At 41.6% G+C, this 15,658-nt stretch overlaps 1 pseudogene; it reads right to left on the bottom strand.

The window, feature by feature from the left end:
* Positions 1-913: 913 nt before the first annotated feature.
* LOC132005817 (vomeronasal type-1 receptor 2-like) lies at positions 914-2,028 on the bottom strand (annotated as a pseudogene).
* Positions 2,029-15,658: the final 13,630 nt, after the last annotated feature.

Here is a 15,658-nt window from a genome sequence, read left to right as displayed (position 1 = left end):
TTACTAATCCAAGCTTGATGAAGACTTTCTTTATAAGCTTTTCTCCTCAAATTGGATACAGACACCCACCCTAATATCTGCTTCTTAGCAACCAGCCAGTTGGCCCCAAACCTAACCCAGAACAATCTATCCTTTGCAGACCCTAAAAATTGGTTCATTTTTTTATCACAGACATAAAACATTTATTTAATATTTGCCTTTCACCTCTACCCTTTTAAAACATCAGCTAACATATCCTCCTGCAAGATTCTCCTTCATGCCCTGGAGTTCACAATTCCAATGTTCAACTGAAAACTGTTCATCTTTCTCCACACACATGTTTTCTTATTTCAGACACCTACCATTCTCTAAGGATGTAAGACACAATTTGCACAACCTGGATGTCATTGTCCTTCAAACTAAAACCTAATTTTCCCACAGCTATACCTCAGGCCACTTGCATCCCAATACAGAACCCAGCAGCCTCTACCCTGAATTCTCTGAATGGTCATCCCACATGTTATTCCTCTGAAAGGCACTGGCCTATCTAGGAAGAAGTAGAGAACACCCCCCCCCAAAAAAGAGACACTGGCCTTACTATCACATGGCCAGTAAACCTTGAGAAAATTTGGTCTCTCATATTAAAAATTACATATCCAAAGACATTTCCAGTATCTCCACAGTATTTCAAGAATGTTTTGTTTATTGGATTCTGAATTTCTCCACTACAGCCATTAATAAAATGCAATTACATGAGTACTCCCATAGTATTTACACAGAATTTCATTTACAAGTGGCCATTAATCACTATTGTTGCAGCAGGAATTTCTGTCTTATTCAAAACTCGATGTAAAATGAAACGGACTGTAATTTTGCTGAAGATTCCTTGAAGAATGAGTGTATCAGCAGCTGAACACAGTGCAAACCTGGTAGTTTATATTTTTCTTCTCGTGCACACAGAAAAGAATCTGGATACACAGTGGTCATGACTCAAAGAACAAAGGGGCAGACAGTTGAAAAACATGCATTGATTAGGGCAGAAGTATTCATCAGCCACCAACTGGTCTTGCAAAAAATACATGTAATTGATGGAAGAGAGGGTATAAAAAGATACAAAGGTGCTCCCCAGCAGAAGGATGCTTTGGGTGGCTCTGACCTCGGGGGAGCTTCTGGGGGACACTTTGGTCCTATAAATGTGTTGGACCTGCTGCTTATGCCATACAGGGTGGAAACGATGAACCCACTGGCCCAAGTTATGAGTCCCAAGCACAAAACATCATGGGAGGTTATCAATACCGTATATAGTAAGTCTGTGTCTTTGTCATGAAGTGCAGAAGCACAGTATCCAAATTCCGTATTTTTTTAAAGATTTTTATTTATTTATTTGATAGAGAGAGATCACAAGTAGGCAGAGATGCAGGCAGAGAGGGTGAGGGGGAAGCAGGCTCCCCGCTGAGCAGAGATCCCAATGTGGAGCTAGATCCCAGGACCCTGAGATCATGACCTGAGCCGAAGGCAAAGGCTTAAACCACTGAGCCACCCAGGCACCCCCAATTTCCGTATTTTTTGAAGTGTTTTTGTTGTTCTGTATCTCAGTCATATACACAGGAACAATAATATTTAGGTTTATATTCAGGATCCAGCAAAGGATATTTGAGGGGCCAATGTACTGGGGAGGTTTCCCTTTAAGTGCTGCCCACCAGGAGTTCCAGGGGCTGATGGTGATGGCATGGAAGACACTCAGGAGGCACATGGTGCCCATAGACAACCCCCTGGACACTCTGTGGATGAAGAAAACAACTTTGTATAGAAAGTCACTGAGAAAATATCTCAACTCAAAAGCCTCCATGGTCTCTGGGATTCCTCTGGAGAGAATGTCCAAGGAGTTAGTTAAAGTCAAATGCCTGAGAAGCAAATCTGTGGACTTTGACCTGTATCCCCTTAAGCCAAGAGATGATGAACAATGACAGAAAAGCAAGAAGTTCCCAGGGTTCCAAGGACCACCTGCAATAGGAAGATTACAGCAAATTTCACACCCATTAAGGCCATTCTGTCACTCGCCAGGGCTCAGTGTTCGCATCCACAAAGAGAGGAGTCTGCATGAACACATGATCTGTGCACTGTTTGTGGAAAATAAATTCAAAATTCTCCCCTTGCTATTACTTACCCCTGAGACTTTCTTTCCCATACACGTGTCTTCATTAATTAATAATTTCTCAAGTTTGATGTATTTCTTTGTATAGTACTCATTGAGTCACTCTTACTCATGCTTTACCTATTGTAAACTATTTAGTATTTACAAGTATGTGCATTTTACAGTCAAGAATTTAATTATAATGAGATCATATGACTCATTTAAATATTGCAATGGCCAGGTTGCAATAAATTTGGGTGTTTACCAGCAGGCTATACTCTCATAGCTACCTGGTCATATGTTTTTTTTTTTTCTTAAGACTTTATTTATGGGGCCCCTGGGTGGCTTCATCTCAGGTCATGATCCCAAGGTCCAGGGATGGAGCCCTGCACTGGACTCCCTGCTCAGCGGGAAGCCTGCTTCTCCCTCTCCCACTCCTACTCCCCCTGCTTGTGTTCCCTCTCTCACTGTGTCTCTCTCTCTGTCAAATAAAAAAATAATTTTTTAAAAAATACTTTATTTGTAACTAATCTCTATACCCAACATGGGGCTCAAACTCAGAGCTGAATTCTTATTATCAAGCACTGCACACTCCACCAATGGAGTCAGCCAGGTTTCCCTACCTGGTTGTATCCTTAAATAACCCACTTTTATGCATGTATACATTATCATCATTGAAATTTATTTCAATTTAGGTTTGGTTGTGCCAATTTCTCATTCTTGTTAAACTAATTTTTCCATTAACCATCATCACTTATGAGTGAAGATAAAAACTTAGTAAGAACCTGAATATTGTCCATGAACAAAATGGATTTACCAAATATGAACCAGTATTAATACAGCAACAGAAGTAATCATGTAATTTTTTTGGCCAATGGAACCAACCATCGAAATTATTGTGTAATATTTCACTTTTACCCTAAACTATGGGATTTGTAATTTAAATAAAACATGTAGAGATGGATAAAACATTTAGAGTAGGAGCTAAATTATTCCTCATTAGAGAGCATACAATTAGCTGTGATTTTTTTTTAAAAAGCAACTGAAACTAATCAATTTGAAAAAGATAATAAAATACAAAACAAGCATGCAAAACAAATCTCAAGGCATGAAATCTTGTGCATTGAATAGGGGAAATGCAAGGGTGAGCCTAAAAATTATGTTAGAACTTTGAAAACTATGTAAAATATCAGAAGATACATTTAAGGGGCGCCTGGGTGGCTCAGTCATTCAGTGTCTGCCTTCGGCCCAGGTCATGATCCCAGGGTCCTGGGACTGAACCCCCTCTCCCACACCATCTCCTGTGTTCCCTCTCTCACTGTGTCTCTCTGTCAAATAAATAAAATCTTTTTTTTTTTTTTTTTAAGATACATTTAAGCTGAAAACATGCTGAGGTCCTTAATTTTTCTGCTCTCCAAATCCCTCACATGTTGAAGTTACCTTTTCCTGAAAGTTTCCTTTCCTAACTTCACAGAGGAAAATTGTCCTTCCTTGATCAAAAGATTACAAATCTTTTCAGGAGACACTATCTCCATAGATGCATCAAGCATAAATACAAGAAAAACAATTATGATTCTCCAAATGCCACTCAGTCCCATTGAGATAGGATGTGCTTAGCTCCATGAAACTCATTATCACATGCACAGAAGTTTAATGAGGTAACTATACCAATCATGTCAATTTCTCTGTGGTTTCACAGCGCAGACTAAATAGCATATTAATTTCTGAATTGCAGGTTTTTAAAAATATTTTATTTGTTTATTTGACACATTGAGAGAGAGATCACAAGCATGCAGAGAGAGGGGAGAGGAAGCAGGCTCCTCGCTGAACAGAGAGCCCAACATTGGGCTGGATCCTAGGACCCTGGGATCATGACCTGAGCCAAAGGCAGAGGCTTAACCAACTGAGCCACCCAAGTGCCCCTTCTGAATTGCAGTTTTAAGGACTGCAAACATCAGACTGTGTTACTACTTTCAGTGAACTCCAACAATCTCCATTAGGGAGGGATATGCTTTAAACTATGTTGGGAGCAGTTAGTCCCATGGATGACCTCAGACTCTGGAACTATGTAACTCCGTAACTCTGTACGGACCTCAGTTTCTCCATAACATGGCTTGTGCTTCAGGAATTGTTGTTCCTATCTGTACAGATCTGACATCAAGCCACTTTCTTCACATGTAGAATCCTTTTTCCAACCATGAGTTCCAACCTGGATCCAGACCCAGATACACCTCCTTCCCTTACACATTGTGTCACTTGGACTGACACTCACTCCAGTCTTTCCTGCTGCCAGGATGTGGGCTCACTGGGCCAGTCATGACAGTCCCTGCTTGTGTGTGGGAGGGAAGCAGCCAGTATTAAGATAAGGGCTTGTGGTTCTGTGACCTCACCTCCCCCACAGAACTGCAATTATCACTTCACCTCTCAGTGACACATAAGGCAGTTGAGACTAGGTTTTTAAAACTTTCTCCCAGGTCCCAATTCCCAGAAATAATTATAAGATCCTAGTGAGGCTCTTCAAAGAAACAAGTTTTGTGTGTGGGAGAAACTTCCTTTCTTCTACAACAGCTGGAGGCAAATAGGGTCTCAGGTGACAGAAGCAGGAAATGTTTGCATCTGACAGAGGAGGGGCTGGCAGTGATGCCAATGTATTTCACTGGACCCTTGTACTTGCCCAAGAATTTCACTGCCTCCTTCCCAGTAATTTTCTCTTTCTGCCTAGCCTAAGAACTACAAAATAAGGAAGGAGATGGGAGGATATAGAGAGCCTGACAAGGATTCAAGGAAAAGTGATACAAAGAGCATGGAATTAGCTAGAGATGCTTCTCCAGACTCAGTCCAATTGTTTGAAAAGCCTAGTTGTTAGGGATATTTCTAGGAATATATATTTTTCAATACTGGCCCAAAGAGAGATACAAATTCTAAGCTAAGCAATGTCTATAGGATAAGTGGCAATATTTACAGAAGAGGTCCCTCACAAACACAATACAAGGTCATACAGTTTTTTTTTTTTTTAAAGATTTTTATTCATTTGAAAGGCAGAGATTACAAGTAGGCAGAGAGGCAGGCAGAGAGAGAGAGGAGGAAACAAGCTCCCCACTGAGCAGAGAGCCCGATGCAGGGCTCGATCCCAGGACTCTGAGACCATGACCTGAGCCAAAGGCAGAGGCTTTAACCCACTGAGCCACCAGGCGCCCCAAGGTCATACAGTTTTATCAACAGCATCCTACTACTCTTAAATGTTAGATAAACCATTGCTATGTAGGTGATCCAAAAATACTGAAGGATGACACTTCCTAAAAATTTCCAGAAATCTTACAAAGAAAACCACAAATATTTCACACTCCTCCTATCTGCCTAGGGATCCAAAGTTATGAAATATTATTTGAAAAGATTGCCATAAAATATTATGGCATGATCAAGCACAGCTTATATCTATATTCATGGATAAAAAGACTTAATATTGTTAAAATGACAGGTCTTCCCAAACTGATCTGTAGAGTCAATGAAATTTCAACCAAAATTCTGTGAAATTACTTGTACGAATCAACTAACTGATTCTAAAGTCTATAGATAGAGGCATAAGACCCAGGAAAGCCAGCCCAGCGTCAAAGCAGAATAAAAAGTCAGAGGACTGGCACATCCCAATGTCAAGACTTAAGATAAAGCTACATTAATTAAGGCAGTGTATCTCTGGTAAAATAGTGGGCAAATAGCTAAATAGAACAAAATAGAGATCCTAGAAATAGACTAACTCAAATACAGCCAACTGTATTTGTTGGTCTCACAGAGGAGCTGAGGCAATCCAATGGAAAAAGGATAGTCTTGGGATGCCTGGGTGGCCCAGTCAGTTAAGCATCTGCCTTCAGCTCAGGTCATGATCCCAGGGTCCTGGGATCCAGCCCAATGTTGGGCTCTCTGTTCAGCGAGGAGCCTCCTTCCTCTCCCCTCTCTCTGCATGCTTGTGATCTCTCTCTCTGTGTCAAATAAACAAAGTATTTTTAAAAACCTGTAAATTCAGAAATTAATATGCTATTTAGTCTGTGCTGTGAAACCACAGAGAAATTGACATGATTGGTATAGTTACCTCATTAAACTTCTAGGATTAAACTCCTGGGATCAAGTCCCACAACCCCACAACCAGCTCACTGCTCAGAGGGGAGCCTGCTTCTCCCACTGCCTACTGCTCCCCCTGTTTGAACTGCTAGCCCTCACTATCTCTGACAATGAAATAAATAATATATTTTTTAAAAAAAGGATAGTCTTTTCAGCAAATGGCACTGGAACAAGTGGACAAGTGGACATCCACACCCAAGTAAAAATAAACAAACAAACAAATAAATAAATAATAAATATGCAATCTAGATACAGACCTTACACCCTTCACAAACATTTACTCAAAATAGATGACAGGGTGCCTGGGTGGCTCCGTCAGTTAAGTGTCTGCTTTCAGCTTGGGTCATGATTGCAGAGTCCAGGGATTGAGTCCCAAATAGGGCTCCCTGCTCTGCAGGGATCCTGCTTCTCCCTCTGCCACTCTCTCTCTGTCTCTCATGAATAAATAAATAAAATCTTTAAAAAAAAAATAGATCACAGACTTCAATGTAAAACACAAAATTATAAACCCCTAGAAGATAACAGGAGAAAATCTAGATGACCTTAGGTTCTATAACTGTCTAGATGCAATACCAAGTGTATAATCCATGAAAAAATAATTGCTAAGTCAGATTTCATTAAAATTACAAACTTCTACAGTATGAAAGACACTGTCAATGGAATGAGAAGACAAGCCAGATATGGGGAGAAAACAAAAGACATATCTGACAATGGACCATGATCCAAAATATACAAAGAACTATTAAAATTCAAAAATAAGAAAACAAACAACTTGATTTTTTAAATGGGCAAAAAATCTATACAGACACCTCACCAAGAAGACACACATAGCAAAAAAGTATATAAACAGATACTTGTCACCATGCATTGTTAGAAAATTGCAAACTGAAACAGTGAGATATGTTAAGGGTACATTTGAGAGGTATACTCCAAAAATGACACCACCAAACACTAGGTGGAACAGAAGGAACTTGCATTCACTGTAGATGAGAAATGCAAAATGCGATAGCCACTTTGGACAACAGATGAGAGTTTCTCAGAAAATTAAATGACCTCTCATATGATCCAGAAACCACACTCCTAGGTTTTTACCCAAATGAATTGGACATTTATGTCCCCACAAAGTTCTGCACACAAGTGTCTATAGCGGCTTTATTCATTCATAGCTGCCAAAACTTGTAAGAAACCAAGACGTCCCTCAGGAGATGAAAGAGTAAGTAACTGTGGTCTATGCACACAGATTCTAGTCAATCCTGAAAAGAATGGAAATGAGCTATGGAGCCCTGAAAAGAAATGCAAGAGTCTTAAGTAAGTGTTATTATTTTTTAAGATTTATTTATTTGAGAGCAGGGGGCAGAGGGACAGAGAGAATCCTCTATGCTGAGCTGAGCGGGGAGCCCCATGCAGGGCTAGATCACAGGATACAGGGAAGATGACCTGAGCTGAAACCAACAGTCAGCCGCCCAACCAACCGAGTCACCCAGACACCCAGGTAGATGTTGCCTCTCATGTGTACATGCCAATTAGACATGTCGGCAGGAAACAGGGGCAAGGAATGTGATGATGGTGGGCTCTTCCGTGACTTGCAAAGCACTGGAAGAAGAGCCATATGCAGGGCTGAGTCATGAAGTTTTTGGAGTGGAGTTTTTGGCCTGTTATTCTCAAAAGAGTAAAATGTGTAAGTCCTCAATTTTCAGAGGCATATTAATATGACTCTGTCCATATTCATGTTATAAAGCTGGTACAAACTAGTAAAATTCAATAATGGAACAACAAAAGAATGAGTTTGACCTGTTATATATTAAATCTTGTACAAGAAAAACAAAGAAACATATTTTTAGTTCTTGTGAGACACTTAGAAATATTCACCACATATCAGACCACTAAGCAATATATATTCCTGTGCTCATGTATTCCATCAATCAGTACATCAGAAAATTAAAAAATAAAATACTAATTACAATAATGAACTGCTTTAATCTTAAGGTCCATTACATATACATGTGCATACACACAAATGCACACACATTCTACTTATTTAATCAGTTAAAAATACATAGATGTGGGGTCCCTGGGTGGCTCAATCATTTGGGTGTGTGTCTTTGGCTCAGGTGTGGTCCTGGGATCCTGGGATGACACCCCAAGTCAGGCTCCTTGCTGGTCCAGGACTCTGCTTCTTCTCCTCCTCCCTCTCCCTCTCCTTCTGCCCCTCCCCACCACACCCCCAACCCCCACCCCTGCAGTTTCACGTGCTTGAGCACACACACTCTCTCTCTCAAATAAATATTTTAAAAATATGTAGCATGTATTTTTATTTTTCTATTTTAATTCTTATATCTTAGGGGTGCCTTGGTGGCTTACTTGGTTAAGCATTAGACTCTTGATTTCAGCTCAGGTCATGATCTCATGGTCATGGGATGGAGCCCCACGTCAGACTCTCTCAGCCTCTGTGCTCAGCAGGTGTCTGCTTGAGATTCTCTCCCTCTTTATGTCCCTCCCCTGCTAGTATGTTCAATAAATAAATAATCTAAATAAATAATAAATAAACAAATGTTGACACTTTCATATTCTTAATAGTCAAACTATTTGATTATTTCTCATTGAGAATGTACTCATTAGGTGTATCTGTTAGGGTCTGTGGACCCAACATGGCAGGGTGGGGCATTCCCCCACATGACACTAAGCAATTCAGACATGATCCACCCAGAGATAGCACTGGATTGCAGAGCTTTAGGGTTTGGTCCAACAGGATGGCCTCCAGAACCCTGTGTCCCACCCCAATATCCATTTCCCCCACTTCTCCTTGTTATGCCCAAGTTTTTGTGTCTGAGACCACCAAGGAGCCAACACCAATGTAATCACATGAGGGTTTATTTGACAAGCTTAACCTTGGGTCCTCGTGTAACTGACACAGTGGAGTCGGGACTTAGACCCCGAACCAGACTACAGTCAGAGTTTTTAAAGGCAGAGTAGGGGGCACCTGGGTGGCTCAGTGGGTGAAGCCTCTGCCTTCAACTCAGGTCATGATCCCAGGGTCCTGGGATTGAGCCCCACATCAGACTCTCTGCTTAGTGGGGAGCCTGCTTCCCTTCCTCTCTCTCTGCCTGCCTCTCTGCCTACTTGTGATCTCTGTCTGTCAAATAAATAAATGAAATCTTTATAAAAAAATAAAAATAAAGGCAGAGTATGGGTGGACTCGGCAGTAGGTGAGGATAAAGGGGATGTTCGAAGGGCTATCAAGGTAAAGAAGACTGTCAGGATATTGGAGGCCTAGTTTTTATCAAGCCAAGGCCGTTTTTCCCTCTAATGAGGCACTAACATGAAGACAATTGGGAGTTTCCTGGTTGAATGTCACATTCCTCCTATCAAGCGTCCTTGTTAGTGAGATTTAGGTTTAACTTTATTTCCATTTTCTTCTGCCTCAGCCTCCTTCAGTTGTATGGAGGGGAGGGCAGTGTTAGGGCTTGAGGAACTGAGTTACTTGTAAATCTTGTAAACCACGGGAGACTCCTGTCTTGCAGGATTGTGATCTCTGCAAGTTAACTATTTGTCTTTCTTTAAGGGCAGCCAGGGGTGGCTGAGGAATGTCACACATACTACTGAGGGGAGGGGAGCAGGTGGAGAGGGGTTGCAAGGTGCCAGCTTTTGCTTTGTCAAGATGACTGTACTTATGTCAGGGCTAGACTCAAGGTGGGTACAGCTTTGTTTTTCTTGTTCTCCACACTCTTCCCACTGTGGCCTCACATCAGATGCCAGCCACCCGCCCCAGGCTGCCACCTCTGCTTCTCACTGACCTGTCACAGTTTGGTGGTGCCAACAGCTTCCTCCTCAGGTTCAATTAATTTGCTAAAGTGACTCACAGAACTCAGGGAAACAATGACATACCAGTGTTTTTTAAAGGACAGGAATGAACAGCCATATGAAGAGATAACTAGAGCAAGACAGCAAACAAAGGAGCTTTTATCCTTTGGCATATGAAGCTGTTGAGGTTCTACAGGTCAGGACCCTTTCCAGAAACTGGGATTTCAGGTTTTTTTGGAGCTTTCATTACAGAGTCATGATTGACAATGACACCGGCCACTGGCAGATTCCATCTCCAGCCTCTCTTCCCTCCCCGGAAGTCAAGGGGTGGGACTAAAATTCCCAACCCTCTAATCACATGGTTGAATCTCCCAACAACCCTGTCCTTTGATGAGGGCCAAAAGTAACCTTCCTTAATAATGAGCCTATGGGGGTGGGGTGGGGTGGGGGTCCTGCGCATCTGAGTCATTGAGTATCTGCCTTCGGTTCAGTTCAAGATCCCAGGATCCTGGGATTGAGCCCTGCATTGGGCTCCCTGCTTGGCAGGAAGCCTGCTTCTCCTTCTCCCACTCCCCCTGTTTGTGTTCCCTCTCTCCTCTCTCCCTGTGTCTCTCTCTGTCAAATAAACAAAATCTTGAAAGAAAGAAAGAAAGAATAATGAGCCTCTCATTTCAATTCTAAGATTATGAAGCATTTTTAGGAACTGCAGATGAAAACCAAATATATCTGACATAAATTTTGGTTACCTGAATGACCAAATACATGTTTTGTATAAATCATGGTATCACAGGAGAGAATACCATGTTTTGGTTTCTTTTTTTTGTTTGTTTTTTGGTTTGGGGTTTGCTTTATTTTGTTTTGTTTTGTTATTCCAATCCCTGTATCCTCAAGTTTCATTTAAATTCGATTCCAAATTTATTATTTTTGTTAAATTTCCAGTGTTTTTACTTTAAATTGTATCACAGATGAGGTCTCAAGAGTTTTATAATAATTATATATTGAAAAGACTGTAGTGTCCAGTACATGATTTTACACTATTTTATTGTGCATTTGCTAAACATATGGGAGTCCTAAGGCTGCTTTAACAAAGTACCACAAATAGGCATACCTGGGTGGCTCAGTTGTTCAGTGTCTGCTTTCAGCTCAGGTCATGATTTCAGGGTCCTGGGATCAAGTCCTGCAAGAGGCTCCTGCTCAGTAGGGAGTCTGCCTGTGTGCATTTTCTCTCTCTGTCTCTCTCAAATAAATAAAATCTTAAAAAAAAAAAAAAAGTACCACAAATAGGGTGGCGTAAAACAGAAATGTTAAAAAAAAGGGGGGGGGGCAAATCAAAATAAAAACAAATGTATTCATTCCTAGTACTGAGTGTGGAAGGTGTCTCAAGGGCCATGTTCCCTCTGAAGCCTGTCGGAGGAAAAAAATCTTTCCTTGGCTCTGTAGCTTCTGGGCTTGGTGATCAGTGTTTGACTTTCCCTGGCTTGTGGTGCATCACTCCAGTCCTTCATCTTCACGAGGTGCATGTCTTTATATAGGGACACCTGTCATATTGAATTAGAGGCCTGCTCTACCCCAGGATAACCTCATATTAACTCATTATATCAGCGATGACCCCACTTCCAGTAAGATCACACTGAGGAAGCCCGGGGCTGGGGGTAGGGGGATGGTTAGGACTTAACAATATTTTTTTTTTAAAGATTTTATTTATTTATTTGACAGACAAAGAACACAAGTAGACAGAGGCAGGCAGATAGAGAAGAAGGGAAGCAGGCCCCCCCGCTGAGCAGAGAGCCCGATGTGGGATTCGATCCTAGGACCCTGAGATCATGACCCGAGCCAAAGGCAGCAGCTTAACCCACTGAGCCACCCAGGTGCCCAGACTTAACAATATCTTATCTGAGAAAAAAGCAGTTCAACTCATAATAGTAAGGATATTGATGATCTCTTATATTAAGTAAAAAACTAATTTAACCAGACCATCTGATGTGTTTAATGTTATGTTCTCCTTTGCGCAAATCTAGAAATGCCTTATAAGAAAGAGTCACAGGGTATTTGCTGATGGGAAATGCAACCCATTCAATTTTTGTTTGCATTATTTTTTAATTACTGCTAGTAAAGCAGAAAGACTGATGTCACTGTGTTAAGGGTTTGCTCTGCGTTCTTGTATGGACACAAGGCAGGCTGCTCCAAAAAGTGGCACATAAAGGTTGTTTTGAGCTAAAAGTAATAAAAACCCAGCAGATGCAGGAAAGGCCCTCTGCTTCCCCCATAACTGCCTATTATACATCGGAAAGGTGAGCCTGCAGCAGGAAAATAAGTGTTAACCGAGGCCCCTCATCTGCCTGATGGTACAGTCTTGTTTTTCCGAGCTTCTCTTTTCACCTTGCCAAGGTGTCTTCTTCCCTGCCCTTCTCCTTAGCTCAAGCAAGCTTCATGGTGCCTTGTTGTCTTTGGACTTGCATATCTGTGTGGGTTCCACGGACATATACCTGTCTCATGTCAATTTGATTCTAAGGCCAGTGAGAAGGACCACAGGGCAGGGGAAGTTCTCCCTCCCTGACATTCTCAATTCTCTTGTTAGTCTGACCTCGAAATACAATCTCTGCTGTTTCAGGTATGTAATCACATCATCCATGAATAATAACAGTTCTAGCCTCCTACTGCCCTTGTCTTGTTTCCACCTTTACCTGTTTCTCTGGGTCCCAACTCAGACACCCTGTGTGTGGTGAACAGGGAGAGCCCGGACTGGGCCCCTACTCTCAGCCTCACTTTCATGAAAATGCTCAGTGTTGACTGCTGATCATAGTGTTTGCTGAGAACAATTTCAAGTGTTGTATTTGGCATGATTTTACTACCAAATATCTTACTGATGGATCAATCATACTCAAATATGGTTTGTTTAAATCTTATTTATTGGGGCACCTGGGTGGCTCAGTGGGTTAAGCCTCTGCCTTTGGTTCAGGTCATGATCCCAGGGATCTGGGAACCAGCTCTGCATTGGGCTCTCTGCCCAGTGGGGAGCCTGATTCCCTTCCTCTCCCTGCCTGCCTCTCTGCTTACTTGTGATCTCTGTCAAATAAATAAATAACCTCTTTTAAAAAAAGTTAGAAACCTGTCTTCAAGGTTTTCCCTGTGATACAAATGCATTATTGCCTTCTGCTATAGTGCTGAGTTATGTGTGTGTGTGTGTGTATATTCAAGAATCAGTTAGATGGAGGACCTTTATTAGGAAGAGCTGATCATGATGTGGGAAACAAAGGCAGAAGAAAAAATACTAATATCCTTATACCTACAGGTCATTGACATACCCTTGAAACAGGTGGAGTGACATTCTTCCAAGGACTCAACTGCCATGATGTTAATAGGTTGCTAATGGGAAAAGACAATCCTGACCTGAACTCTCCAACCCCCACTAGGATCCTGTAAGTCTATTTTAACATAAAATATTTCCTTTGGAAACTTCCCTATTGGTAAACATCCTCCAAGCAGATGGCCCATGGATAAACATCCAAAGGGTCCCATGACTAAGGATTATTGATTGGTAATAAATGACCTTTTCCCAAGAGCCAATAGCCCCCTCAAGGTCCTGGATACCTTGTTTCCAAAATTCCTTAGATACTTGTGCTATCCCAAACCCCCTCTAACTTCAAAGTATATAATGGGCCATGCCTCATGAGAGAGTGTGGTCTTTCTGCCCCTGGGTCCTGTCCCCATGCTTTCACAAAATCACCTTTTGTACCATAGACAATGGTACAAAAGAATTCTTTCCTTGCCATGGATATCAACCCATAATATTCTTTCCTACATGGATACCAGAGATTAACAGTTTATATCACAAAGAGTTGCCTACCTATAACAGACACATGAAAAAATGTTCAACATTATTAGCCACCAGGGAGATTCAAATCAAAACCACATTGAGATACTACCTTACACCAGTTAGAATGGCCAAAATTTACAAGACAGGAAAGAAGTGTTGGAGAGGATGTGGAGAAAGGGGACAAACCATTGTTTGATAAATATTTCATCTTTTCTTTCTCCTCTGAATATAATCCCCTCTTTGGAAATTAAAAATCCTACCTCCTCCTTCTTAAGTCACCATGAAACAGAAGCTTCAATCACCTGTCTTTGAGTCTCATGTCTTTCTCGTTCCTATAATTAAGAACTTCATTGTTTTCTCTACTGAAAATGTCTTACATCATTTTAAGTCTTACATCAGCCGAAGAATTGAGAACAGCACAGAAAAAACAAATTTTCCTCTCCTCACATTCATTCTGTTGTGTGAACTGACCTCCATGCTTCAGACCCGGAACAGAACAGGCAGACAAAGCTGGGGATCAAGGGCAGCGGGATCTTCATGGCTTTGCCAGCCAAGGAGGCCTCAGCAAGTTGGGGCCTTCAAACCTGCAGCCCACCTGGAGAAAGGGATGGGGGTTTGTAGGGAAATATGGGATTATGTACGATTTCCAGAGGAACTGTGTTTGTGCTGCCAGCCCTGTTCATCATCTTGTCCGGATAGAACCAAGTTCCTGAAACAAAGGGCTGAGAAGTGAGGAAAAGAGGTTTGCAGATAAGAGAAAGGTTACGTATTTGGAAATGGAGTCTCACTGATGTGGGAAGCAGAGGTAGAAGAAAAATTACTCAATTTCCTTACCCAGTGACAAGCCCTTCATACAGGCAGAGTGACTCTCCTCTAGGGACTCAACAACCTCCACCTTCAGGCTTGGCTAAGGGCAAAGGGCAATCCTAGCCTGACAGACCCCCTCCCCCAACCAGGATCCTGGAAGTCTGCTGTAACTATTCCTTGTAAACTTTATCTCCAAATGCTCCAAGATACGTGCTGACAATCATTCCCAAGCATAGGGCCCACTGATAGACATCTAAAGGATCTCACAACAAATGTTTTATTACCAATAATGAATAACCTTTTCCCAATAATACCTGTCTCCTCAAGGTCCTGGAAACCTTGCATCCAAAACTCCTTCGAGACTTACACCATCCCTGACCCCTCGCAACTGGCAAGTATATAATAAACCACTCCTCACAGCCCCGGGGCAGCAGCTTTTTCTGCCCTGGGTCCTGTCCCTGTGCTTCAATAAACCACCATTTTGCACCAAAAATGTCTGAGGAATTCTTTCTTGGTCATCCCCACCGGACCTCACTTATATTTTAAGAACCAGGTTCCTAGAAGAAAGGGCTGAGAAGTGCGGAGAAGAGGTCTGTGGAGAAGAGAAAGGTTGATTATTTGGAAATGGAGTCTCACTGAAGCATTAATTGCTTTTATCTTTGTTCACCCTGATGCCTTCCAAGTGGTTTTCATTTCAGTCACCAAGACAGCTGTTGTAAGAAGACTGCAAACTTTATAGTAAGAAAACACTCAGTGTTTTCTGGAATGGCTAAAAGAAAGAAAAAGGACAACACCCAATTTTCCTGAGAATGCTGAGAATTAGAATTCTGTATCACTGATGGGAGGGTACAAAGAACATGCAGTGTGGAAGACTGTGTGGCAGGTCCTTATGAACAGAAACACTTCTTCTACTGAGGGGAATATTTTGTCACCTGAAAATATGTCTCTTGGCCTAAGCATTTTTGGCTGGTTATTTTTAATCAAAGGCAGATAAATAAAGAGCT

Source organism: Mustela nigripes, chromosome 17, assembly GCF_022355385.1.
Source record: "Mustela nigripes isolate SB6536 chromosome 17, MUSNIG.SB6536, whole genome shotgun sequence".
Classification (NCBI taxonomy): domain Eukaryota; kingdom Metazoa; phylum Chordata; class Mammalia; order Carnivora; family Mustelidae; genus Mustela; species Mustela nigripes.
The sequence above is the reverse complement of the archived record's forward strand: the minus strand, read 5'-3'. Positions and strand labels throughout refer to the sequence as shown.